Source organism: Martes martes, assembly GCF_963455335.1.
Source record: "Martes martes genome assembly, chromosome: 14".
In the NCBI taxonomy this organism is placed as follows: domain Eukaryota; kingdom Metazoa; phylum Chordata; class Mammalia; order Carnivora; family Mustelidae; genus Martes; species Martes martes.
In genome coordinates this window covers 58,599,853-58,622,726 of record NC_137902.1, presented here as the reverse complement: position 1 = coordinate 58,622,726, position 22,874 = coordinate 58,599,853, and the positions used below count along the sequence as shown (strand labels likewise).

At 36.4% G+C, this 22,874-nt stretch overlaps 1 protein-coding gene and 1 pseudogene across 2 annotated transcripts in view; one reads left to right on the top strand and one right to left on the bottom strand.

Annotated features, from left to right (window-relative positions):
- CTNNA3 (catenin alpha 3) overlaps positions 1-22,874 on the bottom strand; it is a 1,754,201-nt gene that overhangs the window by 936,470 nt on the left and 794,857 nt on the right. The window lies entirely within an intron of this gene.
- LOC308355311 (large ribosomal subunit protein eL19-like) lies at positions 16,735-17,311 on the top strand (annotated as a pseudogene). Its single transcript has one exon. The product of its transcript is annotated as a large ribosomal subunit protein eL19-like (transcript).

The following is a 22,874-nucleotide window of genomic DNA, read 5'->3' as shown; positions in this document are numbered from 1 at the left end:
ATTCTGAGAACAATAACCAGATAAGGTATGAATAAAAACTTTCATCTAAAAACTACATCTTGAACTGTATCTTTATTTTAGACAAGACCTGGCCTGAAATAGTTCTGAAATGACCTTCCTGGAGTTTTGGACAAGTGCCAAATGTCCATACTGATTCTATGCTACATTAAGCCACTGGCATTTTCTAACAGGACACCTACCAATACTCTACATAGGACACGGATATGAAAATGCCCTATACATATCAAAATATTTAACAGCAACATGCCACTTTGGATGGCATTTTAAATCAGCTAGTTAGGGGTCTTTTGTGGGGAATAACCAAGGGGTGGAGACGTCATTACACTAATCCTGATGAGCCAAACCCAAAATGTACCTCATATGGTCATGAAAACTATTTGTTTTAATTCAAAATTAATTAAGTTTGAGTTAGAGCAGAAAGGGAGTGGTCTCATAGCTTTAATTGCAGGCATTCATACAACACAAAGACTGGCATCCCAGTGCTTTGGCCTTGAATTTCTGCCATCAAAACCATTAGTCAATTCAGAGACAGAGCTTGAACACTTGACTGCCTACACTCAGTTCCATCTGTTATATGCACTATTGCCAATACTTAGTCCAGTGTGCCAATGACACCATTCATCAATGGTTCTTATGAAGCATGCAGGATGCCCATCTACTTCCACCAAAGCAACATGGTGTCATCTTTCCTGCTGGAAGAATAATCTATCTAAAAGCAACAACATGAATTTATACTTGCTTATTCCTTTCTTATTTTAAGAAGTAGAATATATGACCCATACCACAAGGGACTTGGGGGATTGGGCAAAGCTAGCATAATAAAATCAGGAAGCACAGAACAAATGGGTCAAATGTGTACTGAGAAAAATAAAACTCTCAAGAGGGGAAAAAATGAAAGATCAAAAGCATTGAAAGATAAGATCCAAATAAGTGGTTTTAGACTACTTTAACTGAAATCTAATTGATTTAGACCATTTGGTCTAATGATGTAAGAGAGAAAATTATCGACCTAAACCAGTGGTTATTAGCACACTGGAAATACCTGGGGAGCTTTTCAAAATCACAAATGTGTAGATGCCAGATAGCCTCCAGAACAATTAAATCAAAATCTCTGGGATGAGGACCAGGCATCAGGATTTTTTTAAGTGCTCCTGGGGATTCCAATGAACAGCCCTATTTGGGAACTACTGACTCACTAACAAAAGGAGATATCAGTTTGTGAGCCACTGTTGTTTCTACTACAACTGATTCACTGTGCGGTAAAAGGAGTAAGTATCCCTAAATTTATATATGAGGAAAGATGATTTAAAAATGTTGAAGTTTGCCTAAGACCACATAGCTCATAGGCAGTAGAGCTGGGGCTCAGAGCCAGGACCCTACACTGACTGACATTTTGACTAAAAATACACTGACCCTTCTGGGCGAAATCACTGAGGGACCAGCTGAGTGGGGGATAGAAGTAAGCCTTTGGGCTGAGGAGAGCTTTGATAATAAATGTTGCTTCATACCCATTAGCACAGTGATTTTCACCATTTAGAAATTTCTTTGAAAAAAAAAATTTCTTTGAGTTATGCCAATGTCATCAAAATACAGAGTTCCCAAATACAATGCAATGGCTACCATAATAATCAGTGTTGTTGTTGTTATAGCAACCAGTTGTGAACCTGTTACATGGAAAACTCTGTTTTAGTTGCTTTGCATGCATGACTTTGACTCTACTATATCTTGCAAGGTAGATATCAAAATCCCCATTTAGCAATTGATGAAAGGAGGTTTATAAAGCTTAAATGACTTTCCCAAAGTCATATAAGCAGTAAATGGTAGAGCCACAATATGAACTGGTTGTATGTTTTTTAATCTTTATACTATATTCCCCAAAGGAACTAAATATTTTAACATAATTACTCTCAATTGTTAGTAGTTTCATCTTGAACTAATAAAGACACGAGATAGGTGAACTGAAGACATAGGTGGGTTGTGGGAGATGTGGTAGTTTTAAAATATGCCCGCCAGTTATGTGATACTCCTTCCTTCAAGACAGCTTGATTTTCCTCTTTGACAGTGAGATGGATTTAGTGACTTTCTTCCAATGAATAGAATATGGAAGAAGTGATGGTGTACGAATTCCAAGACTCAGTGATAAAAAGCATCACTCACTGTGGGAAAAGCCAGCTGCCCTAACAAAAGGCCTCCTGCTAAGTGAATGTGAGTGAGTCCTCTTGGAAGCAGGAATCCCAGCCCCAGTCAAGCCTTCACATGACTCTTGCCTCCATCAATAGCTTGACTGCAACCTCTGGAGAGATCCTGAGCCAGAAATACCCAGCTAAACTACTCCCCAACTCCTGACCCACATAACTGTGAGATAATAAACGTGTATTATTTTAACCCATTAGGTTTTACAGCTGTTATACAGCAATGGATAACTCATACAGAAAAAAAAAAATATGGAAGACAAAGAGTAAAGGTCAAGATTATGGGGTTCAATAATCTCAAGTACCCAGAAATACCAGGAGGGCACTGGGTAACTGAATAAGGGCATGGGAAGAGGTTGGGGTAAAGAAAAATCAAAGGGAGCATGTCATAAAGTGTTTACAGTAACCCTTTTTCAAAGGAAAGAAAACAAATACTGGTTTGAGAATGAATTCATTTTCCCAGATCATTACAGAGTTTGACAGCGCTCCATATGACCTATTAAAAGGCATCCAAGCACCTAAAGCAATAACTCATCATGCAAAATCAAGTAGAATCTTTTTTCTATTTTACATAGTTTAATGTATGATGCTGTGATGGTCATGATGCTGTGATGCTATTAATGTAGACTGCATTATTCTAAGGCTAATAATAACATAATATCCCTTTACCTATTTACCTTAAGGCAAATGTTATTTATGTTATTACATCTTGATAAGCAACTGTATCTACTACAAAGAGATACAGATGTTTGAGGTTCAATTTTTCAATTTTCCTTGTTCAGGTTTTCAGAATGTCCTGATTCTCTACTCAAGACTCCTCTGAATTCCATATACTATGTCCTAGAGAGTCTGTTAGGGAAACACTGGGAGATAATAGGATATACTGATTTTGTTCTTGCCAGTAAATCACCTCCCCAGGTAATTGTTCTTATAATAAAAATGCCAACTGGGTGGCAAGTCTCTGCACCAAGAAAATGTTGTACTTTAGCACTCTTGTGCATTCAGTACAAATTTTAAAATCACAAGAAAGAGGAAAAATAAGATAAACTCCTGCTGAATGAAGGATAGAAGGAGGAAAAGGAAATAATTTGGGGAGATTCTTTGTAATGCACCTCTGGTGTCAGAGCTGATGCTATAAAGGGCAGATATCTTGTGTTTCTTTAAGAAAAAATTGATCACACCGGTGACTGATAATCCAATCTCTGTTTGCCCAACTGGAGAATATCACTTTCTTCACTTGATGATCATTGGTAACATCCCTGTTCAAAAATATATAGAATTGTCTATGGCAGGACTTCTCAAAGGTTAACAGAAAGAAGCTTCCCTTATTTTCCTCATGGCCCCTATACCATTATCCTCTATTCTTCTTTGCCATGAACCAAAGAAGAGAAAGAAAGGGAACAGAAGTGAATCAAAAAGTAGGATTGGAAAGGAGATGGGGATAGAAATGAATAAAAAAGAAGAAAAAATTAAAGCCACAAGTTTTGGAGACTATTGTGTAATAGTCTCTTTATCTCCCTGTAGCTGGGCTCCTTAACTTCCATTTAGAAGATCAAAAATCTCACTATGAGAAATCCTGTTGTGATCTCATCAAGGATGGAGTCATGAAAGAAGCTCTGGCTCAATGATCTGTGACTAAATACCAAATCAGCCTTATGGTTGTTTGGTTTTGCAGTCAGGTATTTCACCCCATCCCTAAGTTTGGTCACCATCTTGATCACACTCCTGATACTTGGACCGTTCTGTTGAATTCTGTGTTTCAGACCCTCAGAAGCAAGGTACTGCCTCACTTTGCCTACATGACCATCTCCAGTGACTATCAGTGTCTTCCTCATTACCACCTGTTCATGGATTCTCCATCAACACATTAAATACCACTTCAGAACCACCTGATTCCCTTTTCTTCTGCCAACACCCTTAACAATCAATAGCCTTAAGAAGTACAAGCAGTTAGTAGCTAGATTTTACAGAAAAGCTAGGATTCATTGTAATGTCTCAGCCTCTTCCACATTGTATTCCATTTCCTTAATTCCAAATCATATCCTGTTTTACACTGCTCATTCCACTATTACACATCAGGTCATATCTTGAGATACAAAAATCTCCTTAGCTAATGTGAAGAAATGAAATTAAGTGCAAGGCTTCCCTTTACTAGGATATAAACAGGGGAAAGCTTTTCTTCTTCAATCCATCAAACTTCAAATCCTGAAGCAGACTTGTTTATCTTTAAAAACAAAACAAAACAAAACAAACAAACAAAAAATGAAGCTACAGTGTTTTAAAAGGGAGACTGATTAATTTATTCACCAGTCCCAAATAATGTTGAGTTGAAAATAGCAATGATATTTCTAAGGGCTGTACTGCATTTTCTAATACAAGGTGATGGATATCTATGGAGTTTCATCAGACTAGGAGGGCTGTCACAGCATTGGCTCTATTTTACACACTCTACTGGCTTGCTACTTAACAATTATGCAATATATATTTGCTCATTCTCCATGTAAAAAGATCAAGATTGACACTTAAGAGTTCATCTCTAGGTGGGAAAGAAATCCTTAGAGAGTCAGGAGAATATAATATAAAACAAACTTCTGTCTGAAAAATAACTGGTGTTTTTATACTCTCTCATAAGCAATGCCTTCTTCTTTGAGTGATTCTTTTTCAAAATCAGTAGCCTACTAACCCCTCAGCTAAAACAAAAGATCCAGCATTAGAGAAGAAGAATGCAAATGCAGTTTCCTGATTGCTTTTGATAAATCCTCATGTACTTTTCTTACCCCAATACAAGAGTGGACACTGACTGCAGAAAAAAAAAATTCACATGCCCAAAACTCATCCTCTTCCAATACATCAGGGACCTGGACTAACGGTCCAACCATGTAAGTTTGAGAAATTGTATTACCTTCTTACTTGTCAGACTCAATATCTTGTCTACAGCTTCTGTTCTCCCCAAATTTTCATAGCTTCAATTCACCAAATTCTTATTTATGAATTCAGTTGGACCTACTTTCTGAACCAACTTTGACTAAGTCTACTACCATGCAAAGAGTCAGAAGAAGAAATCCAAGGAGGAAGACCCAGGAAATTCAATGTATCTCAGGTAGGAAAATGCTTCACAGGTTTGGGAACAGAAAGGAAGCAATGTGGCTAGAGAGTGATCAAGGTAATAAGAGATGTGTGATAAGAATAAAAATTCTTACATCCTCTGAAATCTGTGAACCCGTGGCAAAGGGTATTTTACAGATATCATTAAAGTTACAGATCTTGAGATGGGAAAAGTACACTCGGTTACACAGGTGGGGCTAATTTGATCTCTCAATTTCTTAAAAGTGGTTTCAGGTTGTAGTCAAAGAGAGGTGTGACTATGGAAGAAAGGTTGGAGAGATCGCAGCCTGAAAAGGATAGATGCCCTGTTGCTGGTTCTGAGGTGTAGAGGTCCATGTGCAAAAACTAAAGCAAGGCACCAAGAAACTAAGGCTGCCCCAGGTGACAGCCAGCAAGGAAATAGAGACATTTAGTCCTACAACTCTGTGAATTTGAATTGTGCATCTTCAGCAACAGAAAAGATCCTTCTTTGGAACCTCAAAATGAATACAGTCCTCTTGACACCTTGATCTTAGTCCAGTGAGACCCATGCTGGACTTCTGACTTATGAGAACCCTCAGATAATAAACTTGTGTTGTTTTAAGCACTGTGTTTTAAGTATGTGTAGCTTGTAGTAATTTGTTACAGCAACAATATATACCTAATACAAGATGAGGTAACTATGCATGTGCCAAATCATGCAAACTGTCCAGGCCATCATAGAGTCTGTTTTTCACAAGCAATGGGGAGTCAATGATGAGTTTTAAGAAGGGAATGATTCTGTTAAAAGGTTACTATGGAAAAGATGCCATGCTCCACATCACGTGTCACCAGGGAAATGCAAATTAAAGCAACAATGAGATACCACTACACACCTGTTAGCATGATCAAAATTCAGAACACTGAAAACACTAAATAGTGGTAAGGATGTGGAGCAACAGGAATGTCCACTAATTGCTGGAGGGAATGCAAAATGGTATAGACTTCGGGAAACTTTGTCAGTTTCTTACAAAATTAAACATAGTCCTTCCATATGATACAATACAGAAATCTCACTCCTTACCTAAAGTCATTGAAAACTTACCTCCATGCAAAAACTTCACATGGATTTTATAAATCATTTTATTCATAATTACCAAAACTTAGAAGCAATCAAGATGTTCTTCAGTAGGCAAATGGATAAACTATTGTGCATCCAGACATCCATCCAATGAAATATGATTTTTTAAAGTAATCCCTATACCCAACAGGGGGGCATGAGTTCATAACCCCAAGATCAAGAATCACATGTTCTACTGACTGAGCAAACCAGGCACCCCAGACAGTGGAATAGTAATGAGTGCTAAAATGAAAAGAGCTACCAGGCCATGGACAGACAGGGAGGAACCTTGAATGTCTATTTTCTAGGATACCGCAGCTCAAGTGATCACAAGGCACCAAAAGTCCAAATAAAGGAAAAAGCATTAGACTGGCTATTCAGAGGCCTGTGTTTTAGTACCAGTTCTGCCATTGTCCAACATGTAACAGAGTACACATCATTTCAATTCTCTGACTTCTGCTGATTCATATTTTTGTACATTATATAATAATCATTAAATTAAAATAACGAGACATAAATGCTAAAAATTAGTAAAATTACAAGATACTTATCTAATAACAGAAATAATTGCAGCTCCTTTACATCTTGTATTTAAAAAACAAGAATGCCTATTTAAGGAAAGGAGATAAAAAATCCTTAAGTACAATGGCAACTAAAATGGTAACTCAAGATAAAATTGTTGCTGAGGCACTGATCTTTTAATTACAGACAATGTCAAAATGCAATGTGTTCTCTTAGCTTTATTATTTTGAATCCGTTTCTTGTTTCTCAACAAATTGAAGAAATAAACAGTGATTTTTAAAATAATTATGTAGTGCAATTTTCCTTCAGGAAAACCAATATAGCTTAATTTTCATTAACTATATTGTAAATCACATTAGTCTTTTGGAAAACATTCAAGGGTGATTCTATTTATAAACCAATAAATGAGAACTATAATGCATTCATATGGTGCCTGGACACTTGCAAAGGGGGCTTCTTATTAATTAGAATTCAACAATGGTATTTTTACCTATCATTACAATTTTTAAATGATAAAACCCAGTATATCATTCAACCCAGAAACAGTGACATCCGGGTTAAACTGCAGCATTCAGGATGCTAATTAGCTAACCATGACTGTATGTATAATGAAGATATTAAGCTTTCTCGAAGAACATTGCAACTTGAAATTCAAATAAGTAATGCTATGGGATAATTGGGAAATATGATTAACTGATTTAAACACTACTGAAAATGCAGCACAATTCTTTTTCAAGAGGCAGAACAAATATATTCTACAGAGAAATACCAAAATCAGAATTAGCATTTAGTCAAGAAAGGAGGTGACTAAGAGTACATGGGTAACCATTTTGAATAAATCACTTTAAAGCTAGTCACAGTGTGAATGAGGATAATTATATGGCTCTCAACTCTGCTCGTGTTTTTTGTTTTTGTTTTTGTTTTTCCCCTCTCTCTCTCAATTGCAAGTCCCTTCAGCTGTCATGTTTAGTTGTCTCTTTGAGATGTTACTATACATGGTAACAGATGAATCTGCTCTTCTGTGATTTTTATAAATGATCTTAGCTCACACAGCAAAGCCATTAAGCTTAGGTTAGGAAAGGCCTGACCCTTGGGTGCTTGCATGCAGTTTTCGATCTTAGAAAAGCTTCACAAAGCTTTATAGGAAGATTTGAGAAGACATCAGGAAATAATTTGAAATTCCAAAGTATCCAAGATGCCCTGTACCTTTTCATTGCTTGCACTAGCTGTGTGCCTAAACAGGAGAGTAAAGTATTTAACACCCAATAAGAAGGTGTATTTTAATAGGAATAGCTACTTTGGGCCCTTTGGGTTCTTTAAGATTGTTCCAAATAATTGCATGTAACCACCCTAACAACAAAGAGATCATGAATAAGAGGAATTTAATGAAATGACTCTGAAGCATGATTTAATGTGCAAACTTTCTAGAGGAGAGAGCCAAGAGAATATTGTAGGCAGCAAAATTTTGAAGTAGAAAACTAGGTGGAGAGAATTAGAAACAAGCATTGTGGAGAAATAAAAATCATAGTCAATATGCCTGACAGAAATTCATACTGTAATGGCAAGATAGCTAAAGAGACTTGTACTTACTAGCTGCTAATAAGTGGGATGATGATAAAGGCAAAGAAGAGCAAACCTCTGGGATAAGATTAGAGGATTAAGTTTACTCCATCCAAGAAAACTAGGGGAGATCTAATACATTAGAATTTAATAAAAGATGAATCATTTTAGTACTGAAAGAAATACTCTACAATTATTTTTCTGTAAGGCTACATACTAAGTTCTGATTTGTTGTAGATATTGTCTAAAGAATCATAGCCAATCAAAACTAAGTCCAAAGGGGCCCTCTCACAGAGACAGAAATAAAAAATTGGTAGGTTTCTTGCAGTAGGGATGCTATCTTACTCATCCTTATAATCTTTGCATCTAACACTATTGGCAAAGCAGGTGTTTATATGCATATACAAATATTATGTATAAATAGCATCATCTACATAGTATTTTTGCAAAATAAATTATAACATAAAGAAAAAAGTTATTGAATGTACTTAAATCATTTCTAGAATGAAATATATATGAATAAAGCAAAAATATTAATTAGGTACTCTGTCCATGAATTTACTATTTGCTGTCATATTGTTCTCAAAATAATCTGAAAGGTAATTTATATGTGTAGAGATCATTAATAACTTGAACAGTGTTATAAGTAAAGGAGATTGAAAGGAATTCATGACTCAGATACCAGAAACTGTATTCTATCCACTTTATCACTCTAAAGTATTGAGATTATCCAGAAGCCTGATTCCCTGTGTTTAAGTTATTATTTCCTATGTCTTCTTTTATGAGTGTTTATTCTACTTCACAAGTTTCACTTCCTTCACCTTTCCCCTCAAAAACAGATAAATATTACACAATGTCTAACTTAAGTTAAAGTTATTTCTACATAGATGGGATTTTTAAAAAGTCATTAAAAAGACACAAGAAGGAGCATCTGGGTGGCTCACTCAGGCATGCAACTCTTGGTTTCAGCTCAGGTCATGATCTCGGGGTCTTGAGATTGAGCCCTGCATTGGCTCTGCACTCAGTCAGGAGTCTACTTTCCTCCCTCTGTCCCTCCCCTTGCTTGTGCCACCTCTCTCTCTCTCTAATAAATTAATAAGTATAAAAAACAGACACAAGAAAAAACATATAAACACATAAAACAACAGAAACTTAATATAGTATAAACAAAAGAATTTTATAACCAGAAAGTTAAAAAAAAAAGTAGATAATAAAAATAAAACATTTAAAATGCAGGATCCTACTTAGATAATAACTGAAAAACTATTTAATTTATCTCCATATTTGTGTGGATTATATTTTAATTAAGACTATCAAAATTATTTTTCTGATAATATTTTTGTTTATTTCCATTTCAGATTTTAATGCAGATTTTTTTAAAGCACAATAATCTCAGTAAAGAAAGAAAAGGCATAGGATTCAGCAGTTTCTGCTTTTTATATATAATTAAATCCAATTAACTGTAGGATCAAATTTTTAAAATCATGTTTCCCTTGAAGCAGGTATTTTCAAATACTACATATATATACAGTAGACTTTTCATTTGCAAGATTGGAAAAATGATCAGTGCCTTGCTAAATACTGGAGAGAAAAAAAAAAAGAAGAAGAAGAAGAAGAAATTCACAATAAAATTAGAAGTAGTCCAGGGGGAGCAAGATTGTGGAGGAGTAGGAGACCTAAATTTCATCTGGTCCCGGAATTCAGCTAGATAGTTATCAAACCATTCTAAACACCTACAAAATCAACAGAAGATTGAAGAAAAGAATAACAATTCTATGAACAGAAAAGCGACCACTTACTAGAAGGTAGGACGTGCAGAGAAGTGAATCCGAGGGGATAGGTGGGAAGATAGACCATAGGGGATGGAGGGGAGGGAGCCTCCATCAGCTGGCTACTGGCAAATGATAGAGCAGTGGAGCACAAAATTGGAATGTTTGGAAGTCTGCTCCATGGAGGGACATCATTCCATTGGCTAAGTTGGGGGTGGAATCCTCAATGGGACAGTTTGCTCTCAGGACCTTCAGGATCACAGAAAGACTGGGGGTGCCTGAATGTGGCAGAACTCCCAGGTATCTGAGCAGGGAAGCCAGCTGCCAGGACAGAGCCAAGAAATGGGCTTTCAGCTGAGGGTTACCTTGAGCCGTGATCTGAGGCACAGTTGGGCCACTGTTCTTCAAACAGGGACACGACAAGTGGCAGATCTGGGGAATCCCCACACACACACACACCACCAGAAGGAGCAGTGTGAGAGCGCACTGCAGTAATCAGCTGGGACTGAAGACTCCAAATGGGGCCATGCACCAGAGATAGAAATGCTCGGTCACAGGCCAGGTGAGCACAGACCTCAGCTGGAGACCAGGGAGACAGGCATGATTGACTAATCTTCTCTGAGGTCTCATTGAAGACAGGGGACTGGCACTCTCAGTTCCTCCGGGGCTGCCATTTTCATTCTCCTCCTCCAAGTTGTATAGAAAGTGCTCAGGGAACAAAAGCTACTGAGAGGGAACCCAAACCGAGCAGATTACTTAGCCTGGCCCCTAGCAAGGGCGGTGCAATTCCACCTGGGGCAAAGACACTTGAGACTCACTGCAACAGGCTCCTACCCCAGAAGATCAGCAAAAACATCCAGCCAAGGCCAAGTTTACCAATCAATAAGACCTGTAAAACTCCAGCACTAGAAAAATACATGACATAGTATTAATGGATGTTCTTCCACGATTCATTAGTCTTTCAAAGTTCAATTTTTTAATTTTCTTTTTTTCTTTTCATATTTTTTAAAAATGTTTCCTCTTTCCTATTTTAACCAAGATTCTGTCTCATCAATACTTTTTTTTAAATCTTTCTTAATTTTCATTTTTATAGTCATATCCTATCTCTTCATTATATTTAACCTTATTTTTGTATGTATATGTTTTTCCTTCTTTACAATTGTGGGATACAGTTTCTTCTAACAGACCAAAATATACCCTGAATCTAGTGTATGGCTTTGTTCTAGTCTCCCACTTCATCACACTCTCTCCTTTTTTTTTTTATTAAATTTTTTTCTTTCTTTTTTTAACCAACTTCCTATCAATTCCTTCTTTAAAATCTTTTTAACTATTCATCCTTACAGTCATATTCCATCCCTTCATCATATTCACCCCTATTTTTGTATATATATAATTCTTTTTCTTTAAAATTTTGGGAAGCCATTTCTTCTAACAAACCAAAATACAACCAAAATCAGTGTGTGGCTCTCTTCTATTCACCAGCCTGATTGTGTGTGTGTGTGTGTGTGTGTGTGTGTGTGTGTGTGTGTGTGTATTTTTTTTTTCCTCCTTTCTTCCCCCACTCCCCTGGTTTCAGACCTCTTCCAATTTGGTTAGTGTATATTTTTCTGGGGTTATTGTTACCCTTTTAGCATTTTGTTCTTTCATTCATTTATTCTTCTCTGCACAAAATGACAAAGCAGAAAAAAATCACCTCCCAAAAAAGAATAAGAGGCACTAACTACTGCTAGGGACCTAATCAACAAAGACATTAGAAAGATGTGGGAACTAGAGTTCAGAATGACGATTACAAAGAAAATAGCTGGCCTTGAGAAAAGCATAGAACATACTAGAGAATCCCTTTCTGGAGAAATAAAAGAACTAAAATCTAACCAAGTTGAAATCAAAAAAGCTTTAATGAGATGCAATAAAAAATGGAGGCTCCTACTGCTAGGATAAATGAAACAGAAGAGAGAATTAGTGATATAGAAGACCAAAAGATGGAGAATAAAACAGCTGAGAAAAAGAGAGATAAACAACTACTAGATCACAAGGGGAGAATTCAAGAAATAAGTGATACCATAAGATGAAACAATATTAGAATAATTGGGATCCCAGAAAAAAAAAGAAAGACAGAGAGGGGCAGAAAGTATATTGGACCAAATTATAGCGGAAAACTTACCCTATTTGGTGAAGGAAATGGGCATCAAAATCTGAGAAGCACAGAGAATCCCCCCTCAAAATCAATAAAAATAGGTCCATACCCCGTCATCTAATAGTAAGACATACAAGTCTCAGAGACAAAGAGAAAATCCTGAAAGCAGCTTGGGACAAGAGGTCTGTAACTAAAAATGGTAAAAAATGTTAGATTGGCAGCATACCTATCCACAGAGACCTGGCAAACCAGAAAGGACTAGCATGGTATATTCAGAGCACTAAATGAGAAGAATATACAGGCAAGAATACTATATCAGGTTAGGCTATCATTGAAAATAGAAGGAGAGATAAAAAGTTAGCAAGACAAACAAAAGCTAAAAGAATTTGCAAACACCAAACTAACCCTATAGGAAATATTGAAAGGGGTCCTCTAAGCAAAAGAAAGAGCCTAAATGTGACATAGCCAGAAAGGAACAGAGACGATACACAGTAACAGTCACCTTCCAGGCAATACAATGACACTAAATTCATATCTTTCAATAGTTACCCTGAATGTAAATGGGCTAAATTCCCCAATCAAAAGCACAAGGTATCAGAATGGATAAAAAAACAAAACCCATCAATATGCTGTCTACAAGAAACTCATTTTAGACCCAAAGACACTTGCAGATTTAAAGCGAGTGGGTAGAAAACAATTTACCATGTTAATGGACATCCAAAAAAAAGTTGGGGTGGAGATCCTTATATCAAACAAATTAGATTTTAAGCCAAAGACTACAATAAGAGATGAGGAAAGACACTATATCATACTCAAAGGGTCTGTACAACAAGAAGATCTAACAACTTTAAATATCTATGCCCCTAACATGGGAGCAGCCAACTATATAAACCAATTAATAACAAAATCAAAGAAATACATCAACAATAATACAATAATAGTTGGGGACTTCAACTATGCCCCTCACTGAAATGGACAGATCATCCAAGCAAAAGATCAACAAGGAAATAAAGGCCTTAAATGACACACTGGACCAGATGGACACCACACATGTATTCAGAACATTCCATCCTAAAGCAACAGAATACACATTCTTCTCTACTGCACATGGAACATTCTCCAGAATAGATCACATCCTGGATCACAAATCATCTCTCAACTGGTACCAAAAGATTGGGATCATTCCCTGCATATTTTCAAACCACAATGCTCTGAAGCTAGAACTCAATCACAAGAGGAAAGTTGGAAAGAACCCAAATGCATGGAGGCTAAAGAGCATCCTACTAAAGAATGAATGGGTCAACCAGGAAATTAAAGAAGAATTGAAAGAATTCATGGAAACAAATGAAAATGAAAACACAACAGTTCAAAATCTGTGGGACACAGCAAAGACAGTCCTGAGAGGAAAATATATAGCAATACAAGCCTTTATGTGTGTGTGTGTGTCTGTGTGTATCATATATTATGCAGCCATCAAAAAAATCTTGGCATTTGCAAAGACATGGATGGAACTGAAGGCTATTATGCTAAGCGAAAAAAGTCAATCAGAGAAAGACAATTATCATATGATCTCACTGATAGGAGGAATTTGAGAAATAAGACAGAAAATCATAGGGGAAGGGAGGGAAAAATGAAACAAGATGAAACCAGAGAGGGAGATAAACCAGAAGAGACTCAATCTCAGGAAGCAAACTGAGGCTTGCTGGATTGAGGTGGGTGCGAGGGATGGGGTGGCTGGGTGATAGACACTGGGGAGGGTATATGCTATGGTGAGTGCTGTGAATTGTGTAAGACTGATGAATCACGGACCGTATGTACCCCTCAAGCAAATAATACATTTTATATTGATTTTTAAAAATGGGAAAAAAGCAAAAAAAAAAAAAAAAAAAGAGAGAGAGAGAGAGAGAAAGGGAAAAAAGGGAAAAACCTCATAGAAAAAAGAGATCAGACTTGTGGGCACCAGAGGCAGAGAGTGGGGTAGAGGGAGCTGGAGGAAGGCGGTCAAAAGATCAAAACTTCCAGTTCTAAGTAAGTCCTGGAGATGTGAGGTACAACATGTTGACTGTAGCCAATACTGCTGTGTGATATATTGGAAAGCTGTTAAGACTGTAAATCCTAAGAGCTGTCATCACAAGGAGAATTTTTTTTCTTTTTTCTTCTTTTCTTTTATTGTATCTATATGAGATGATGGTGTTGGCTAAACCTATTGTGGTCATTATTTCACAAATATATAAATCAAACTATCATGCAGAATATCATACAGCAATGTAAGTCAATTATTTCTCAGCAAAACTGACAAACAAAAAAAAAATAGTCCAATGAGCAGCCATATATCAATGGAACTACACCATCTCTGAGAGCTGTAGAAGGAAAAGCGAAAGGAAAATTTAAGTGAGGGTGACCTGTTTAGAAGCAAGTATGCTAATGCACAGTCAGAACTAGATTCAGCCTTCTTCTTCAGGCTTGGAAGGGTCTAGAATTAAATATATCTTCAGAGTGATAACTGGTTCTTGGGTTCAAAGGCTCCAAATCTTTATTGTGTGAGACAGGAAGCAAGAGTTCAAGCTCCTACTTATTATCAACCAGCCATATCTTCTGCCTCTTCCAAGACTTCAGGTACCTCATCTGTCAAGCACTGGGTATCAACACATCTTCAACCACGTCCTTAAAGAATATTCAAAAAAATTTTGTGAAGTAGATCAAAATGTATTGTCACTAAAATCAAGTAAGATTTGTTCATTAAGTGGGGAAAAATGTTAATGACTAGAAAGTTCTTAATATAAAGTGTTCTTTTGTGTGTTTTCTTCAACTGTATTATCTCCTTCTATTTATTTATTTCCTTTTCTATATTCCAGGAGGGGCAGGCAGGATGATAGAGTCATTAACAGCATGGACCCTGGAGTCAGACTGCCTACGTGTGAATCCAGTCCTGCCCATTCACTATGTACAAACCCTGGTAAAGTCACTTAATCTCTTTATGCCTTCTTTTCCTCAATAAGAAATGGAAATAGCATAACTGCTTCCTTACCAGGAAGTCTTGAGAATTAAGGGAAGCAATACATATAAAGCACTAGGACAGTGCCTGCTAAGCACTGTCACAATAACAGACAGTAGGAACGAGTTTAGTACAAGATACTTATTTTAAAAACCAAATGTAAATATTACATGTTGCTCCACAAAGAGTCCCATAAATTTTAGGTACTTTGTAAAAAGAATGAGGAATATTAATAAATACTGCTAGGATATATTATTTCGGTGAAAAGAAGCAAAGTGTTTAAGCATTAATAGTATGCTACGTTTATCAAAGAAAAGAGAAACGGGAATACACATACAGAGGTATACCTATACATATTTTAAAAAGAAAGGAAAGATAAACCAAAAACTAATAAAAATGGTGACATCAGGGACTCCTGGGTGACTCAGTCAGTTAAGCAGCTGCCTTTGGCTCGGGTCAAGATCCCAGGGTCCTGGGATCAAGTCCCACATTGGGCTCCCAGCTGGGAGGGGAGCCTGCTTCTCCCTCTGCCTGCTGCTCTCCCTGCTTGTGATTTCCCTCTTTCTTTCTCTAACAAATAAATAAATAAAATCTTTAAAAAAAAAATGTTGACATCCAGGAATGAGAGACAAGGTAGAGAAGCTAGAGTTTTTCAAATGTGCTTTACTTTGGGGTTTTGACTTTGAAACTACAATAATGTTTTAAATGATTAAACAAAGTTAATTCAAAATTAAAAATCCACAAAAACAAGGGAATACAACTGTGTATGAATTGATATATTAACCACGCACAAATTATTTTTAAGTAGCATAAACCAAGAACTTTAAGAAATCTTAAATTGTTTTTACTAATCACATTGTAAATAATATGACTGTTGTTATTCTAAAGTTATTCTTTAATTATAGTATATACAGTCATATGGAACCAAGATTTTTAGTTTAAGAGAAAAGAGCTAAATATATTAAATGAAAGAAATATAGAAAAAAAACCCATAAACTAAAAGTTGAATTGGAAATATAAAACACTTGGAAATATCAATATAAACATATAAAGTATTCCTCTTTTAAAATCTTTCTACAGAAAAAGCCTAGAAATAGTGACCAATTAAGTAGCAATGCAATGAGCTTCACCAGTGGCCAAATTGTGGACTACAAACATCGTTTCCCACAAAAGGTACAAGGTGCCTTAGAGACATGACTCTTTCCTGGTTTGGGCAAAAAATAGAAAAGAAGATCCTGGGACTGCTTGTCCTACCAAAAAGTGAGGATGAATCAGTGCCTACAGGGATCATTCCCAAAGGACTTGGGAACAAAATTTAAGAGATGCCTGTCTTTCCTTTCGCCGCTGTGGCTGCAGCCATGGGTATGCTCAGACTTCAGAGAAGGCTTGCTTCCAGTGTCCTCCTCTGTGGCAAAAAGAAGAGCTGAATGGACCTCAATGAGACCAGTGAAATCACCAATGCCAACTCCCGTCAGCATGTCCAGAAACTGACCAAAGATGGGCTGAGCATCTGGAAGCCTGTGACAGTCCATTCCCGGGCTCGGTGCCAGAAGAACACTATGGCCCGCCAGAAGGGCAGGCATATGGGCATCAGTAAGTGAAAGGTACTGCCAATGCTTGAAAGCCTGAGAAGGTCACCTGGATGAAGAGGATGAGAATTCTGTACCTGCTGCTCAGAAGATACTTGGATCTATGAGGATTGACCACCACCTGTACCACAGGCTATCCCTGAAAGTGAAGGGTAACCTGTTCAAAAACACATGGATTCTCATGGAATACATCCACAAGCTGAAGTCAGACAAGGCTCGCAAGAAGCTTCTGGCTGACCAGGCTGAGGCCCACAGAGCTAAGACCAAGCACTGTGAAGAGCAGCTCCAGCCCAAGAAGGAAGTAATCATTAAGACTCTGTTCGAGGAGGAAGACACCAAGAAATAAAACTCCCTCTCTTTTGTCTATATAGAGTGGCTTCAGCAATTACACAGATCACACATATTCAGTAAAATAAACATTTATCTGCCTCAAAGAAACAAAATTGAAGAGATTTCTATTGGCAAAGATGAGATAAATTCAAGATCATAAAAATAACTGCATTGGATGGAAAAATATCTAATATGAGAAGATTCATGCTGTTATGATACATAAAACAAATCAGTAATCATCTCTAGAGAATTTTAGAGAACTGACATATTATTCTGAAAACTGATAATTAAAGTGGGAGAATCAGGCATTTTTACATCTTTCCTATATATGCCTCAACATAAACACTTGAGATAGTAAGGTTATTCTTTATAAACAAATCCTAGCCAATAAATGAAAAAGGAATGATAGAATTAGTCTCACTGTTTTGCAATATCTCCTGAACAAATAGATTTATATTATAGTTATCAGTAATGGATAAACTATCAGGTGAAAAATTGATAAAGAACTAAATTTATAATGGATGAATCAGGCCAATCACCTATAGACTTATAGATCTATCTTAACATCATAATAAAGAGATATTAGATACTGTGAGTTCATTAGTGTGATGCAATGGAAGGAACACAACATCCTAAATTAAATATTCTTTCCAAAACATCAAATGGGATCTGATTAAACCTCTATGTCTAGATATGTAGCTTATAGAAAATAGGGGTCAGAGGAAATTTTTTAATGATATTATGAAGATGCATACAGCAAAATACAGAACATGAGAAATTCTATGAGACAAATAACAGTTTCTTTAACAAATAAAGTACAAGGGAAAATGGAGGAGAGAGTTTATAGTTTAAAGGAAATTTTAGATGTATACTAAGGAAAAAAATCCAACCATATATGCCTTTTGTGTGCATGCATATTGAATTTGATGTTGATTGGTATTTGATTCAAAGTCATCAAATTTTTGCTAACTTCCTAAAATTGGATAATATCTCAATAATACTTTTTTGGCAATTTTTTTGTGAGGGCTTACCTTTTAGAGTTACATACAGGTGAATTATATGATGTCTGTGATTTGCTTCAAAATGAGGGTAGAGTGATAAGTGGGGGTATAAATAAGTAAAGTTTGGCCATGTGCTAATAATTTTTGACACTGACACTGGATGACAGTTACAGGAAAGTTCATTATACTATTCTCTTCACTTTTGTATGTGTTTGGAAATTTACACAATAGGATGTTTTAAGATGAAAACTATTATTAAAGCACAGAATTAAACACAAAAATTCCTGTTGAGGTTTTTTATCATGTTGCATTGAATTTATACACAGATTAACTTAGCCTGTTGAGTCCTCCAATTTAGAAACCACTATATTCTGTTCCTCAGTAGCATTTTTATTGTTATTGTTACTGTTTTGGTTTCTATTTTCTTGGTATAGCTTGTAGACACCACTTAAATTTAGTCAGAAATAATTCATAATTTACAAGACTTTTTCTGTTTAACCAGGTTATAAATGGTTCTTTTTCTGTTTTACTAACAACAATCGGTTCAAAAACAAATAGGAAGTAATTTATTTTGTGTATGTATGTTTTTAATTTTCTTGGTTACTCTACTGTCTTTCTGGTCCCAATAACTTTTCATTCTAATATCTAATATTTTAATATCTAATTTTCAACCAAATCTAATTTCTTTTATTTCAGTTGGGCAATCTATAATATACAAATAAAGGATAATTTTTCTTGTCTCTTTAAAAAATAGTTGCTGTCAACTAAATTGAAGGCATTGCTACCCTTTCATTTGTTTCCTGAAGTCTGCATTTCAAGAGGTTTCCTATCTTTAAAAACAGAAACCTCTATTATGCTCCTGCCCAATTTGCAACTCACAAGAATTCATGTTAGAAACTACGGGATTAATATATCTGATGAATTCGTACCATGATTTAAATTTTCAACTCATCCTATCATCAATTATAGTTCAGAGAACACTATCAAAATTTTATAGCTAAGACTATCTATTGAGATGCCTGAGTGGCTTAGTCAGTTAAGCATCTGCCTTCAGCTCAGGTCATGATCCCAGGATGCAGGTTGGAGCCCCGCATCTGCATCAGGCTCCTTGCTCAGCAGGGAACCTGTTTCTCCCTCTGCCTCTCCCTCTCTCTGACAAATAAATAAATAAAAATCTTAAAAAAAGAAAAAGAATATCTATCCCTAGCACATATTAAAATACATTTGCCACTACCACTGGAAGATTACTTAAGAGAAGTCTTCCTTGATTCTTATTTTCAGATTGATGTAACAAGATGATTATATTAATAAGAACCCAAATTGTTCTTTGTCATAAAGTAGACATGGAGAAGGTTATCAGAGAAACTGACTAAAAATTTTAAAGCCAATCTCAAAACATCAACATGAGTTTTGTTTTTTTAATTTTTCTTTTCCATGAGGGATGCATTTTGTAGAGAAGTTACATTATTATTCCAGAAGACATTATCTTGGCTTCAGTACACATAGCACATCTGGGAACTGTCTGCTTGAAAGCCTTGGACAGAAGAAGCTCCAACTGATGGCCTCAAATTGATTGTGATATTGAAAAGTCTGAAAGAAGGTAGTGCACGTCACAGGGCAGGCTGCTTGGCATAAACTGCCTAAGACACCAAATTTTCCCATGGGAAAAGATCAAAAAAAGCTGGATCAGGATTCCATATTGATTTTGCATTATGAGATAAAAACTTTTCCCTTCAGTATACTGCTTCTCACCATGGCTCTAAGTGCTTTTGCTTCGACCTCAAGTCTCTACTGTGACAATGTGACTCCATGCCAGTTTTTTGCAGCATATAAGCTGCCAGATACAATTATTTCTGACAACAGGTCCAGATTTATCTCAGTCAAGTTATGTTATTTGTGGACAAGAATCTTATCCAAGCTGTCACCATTGCACCTCATCTGTTTTAACATGGGTTTAGGAGGAAAGGGTAGTGCTGATTTCCAAAGATTCCCTGAAGTGAATTTCTGAAGATACTGGCCAATAATTCTTACCTGGTTTTTCATTGACTAATGTAATAGATGTTCGCTCAAAGGTGCAGGCCACGCTGAATACTAGTTAGGTTAAGTTTCATAACTTGTCTAACCCAAATTCTGCTGAGAATAAACTGACAACTTACAAAATGAATAAGAAAATATCCTCACCACTGCTTTAGCTAAATGCATCAGTCATTCATTTTTGGTAGTCATTCACCTTTACCACTGCAGTTTTTCTTCACTGGGACTTAATTCAGTTCTCATCCTGCAAGTTGAATCTGGATAGGTGCCATGTCTATGAAGTCATATAGCACCCTGTGCTTTCTCATGAGAGTGCTCACTACCCACGCTGCAACAAGTCATTCATCTGTATGCCATCCTGGATTATGAATACTATGGGTGTAGAAATGTGTCTTTTCTTTTTTCTTAATACTATCTCCAACACCTAGAATGGGAACGGGCACAAAGTACACACACAGGGGTCGGATTACAAATAGTCCTTTGGGTCAGGCTTCTGCAAGTCAGCTTCTAAAGCCAGCCTTCCTGACATTTTTGGCAAGCCTTTTTTAAAAGCTCCAGATATTCCAGTAAGGTCCTTAATGAAAGCCCACTTATGGCAAAGAGTCCCCTGAAATAATACTGTAGGTAAGAAACAGAGTAACCAGCCCCAAATAAAAGAGTTTGTCCCAAACTACCACTTCACATGTTGACAACCCCAAATAAGGAGTTGTTTTTCTGTGAATACAAGGTCATTGCCTTCAGACACAAATGAAAGTGTCCTCAGAGTAAAATTTCTAAGGTTGGAAGGGAATGAGGAAGCAATAAAAATTCATCTGCAATACTTCTTAATCAAACAGAAATGGTAGATGGTGAAAAATAAAAACTAGTATTCTGACTCTTTGACCCAAATTTTGAGCATTCATCATACTCAGTACATACATTCCCCTTACACTTGAGCATATCTTGGGTAACACAGATTTACGAACCAGAGACAGGTATTCCTTCCAGGGACTCTTCCTTATTATAGAAGTGTCTCCCCCTGAATCATCCTTATTTTTTTCTTCCTGTCATGAAACACATATTGAGTATGTATTATCTGTGAATAGGAGATATTTAGAGATGAATGAGATTCCACCACCCCTTAATTTAAAGGATATTCGGTTGGAAAAAATTTACATATAAATGATTATAAAACAATGTATTTATATGTCATATGTGTATGGTGTATAACCTGAAAGTGCTAATGAGGAAGTTACCAAATCCCTAGAGAAGGTTTTATGGAGAATATAACATTTGAGATATATCTTATAGACAATTTCACCTGATAGATAGTGAGGGAAGGCTATTCTTATAAGAGAGAATAGCATAAACTGTGACTTAAGGCATATTAAAACATGGCTTTTTCAGAGTTAGATGAATACTGTGGTGTGACTGGATCACAGGTTGCATAGCATATTGAATAGTGAATGGAAGTAATGAAAAATTGTTGATTTGGACCAAACAGTAAAGGATCTTTGAATCAGGTTTTATTCACTGTCTTTTATAACTACAATTAGCCTCACCTGAAGCACTACCAAGTCTCATACAATACGGCCCTGCCAACTTCACAATAACCCTCAACCAACCCTCTGTCACATCTTATTAGACGCAGGGCAATTACTTTATTTAAGAACAACTAGCTCACAAGACAGATCCCAATCTATGGGTTTTCATGGTACAAAAGTATCAACCTGTTCTAAAATTTTAAACGGAAAGGATTGGAAAAATGAGCTGAATTGGAATGATGCTGAAGGAGTCACAAAGTAGCCTGACGGCATTGATGATATTATGGCAAGCCAACCCCACAGGAAGCAAACATTACAAATAAGCTAAGCTTGAAGGTGGAACAGAGGTGAACACAAGAGAGGTGATGCAAATGGCGAACAGCAAAGTGTGGGCACTGAAATGAAGCTACTTCCCTTTCCAATAAGGTTCTTGCTCTTCTTGACAGCTGATTATTTGACTTTTTCTAACAAAATGAATCAAATTAGAATCTTGTGTGTCATAAGGATGAATCTGCTGTTTGACCGGAGGTGACAGTGAGCTATTCGAAGGATTTAAGCAGAACAGTGACATAACCCAATCAGTAGTAGTGTTTTAAGGAGAGAGTCAGACCATTCTGGAACTGACCTTCATGCCATTCCACCAAAGACTCATCACATCTCAAAAAGAAGGAAGCAAAAATTCTTTTCTCTTTACCTTACTCCTGGCATGGGATAGCTTGCTATTTAAAAGATTATGTTAGCCATATAGGAGAGAGACAATGTGCATTAGAATACTAGTTATTTATTTCTTTTTCAGAGCCAATAATTTGCATTTCAGTGATGTGAAGGAAGGTGAATCTGAACGATTCAACATCAATAAAGATTGTCCATAAACTAAACTTCCAGTGGTAGAAGGAATTTAAAATAATTATTTTGCCCATTTCAAGGAATGTGATGTATTCAATTCAAGTTAACAAAAAATATGTGTAGTTGCCAAAATACTAATAGGGATTGCCCTTGGATGGTAAGAGCATGGTTCTTA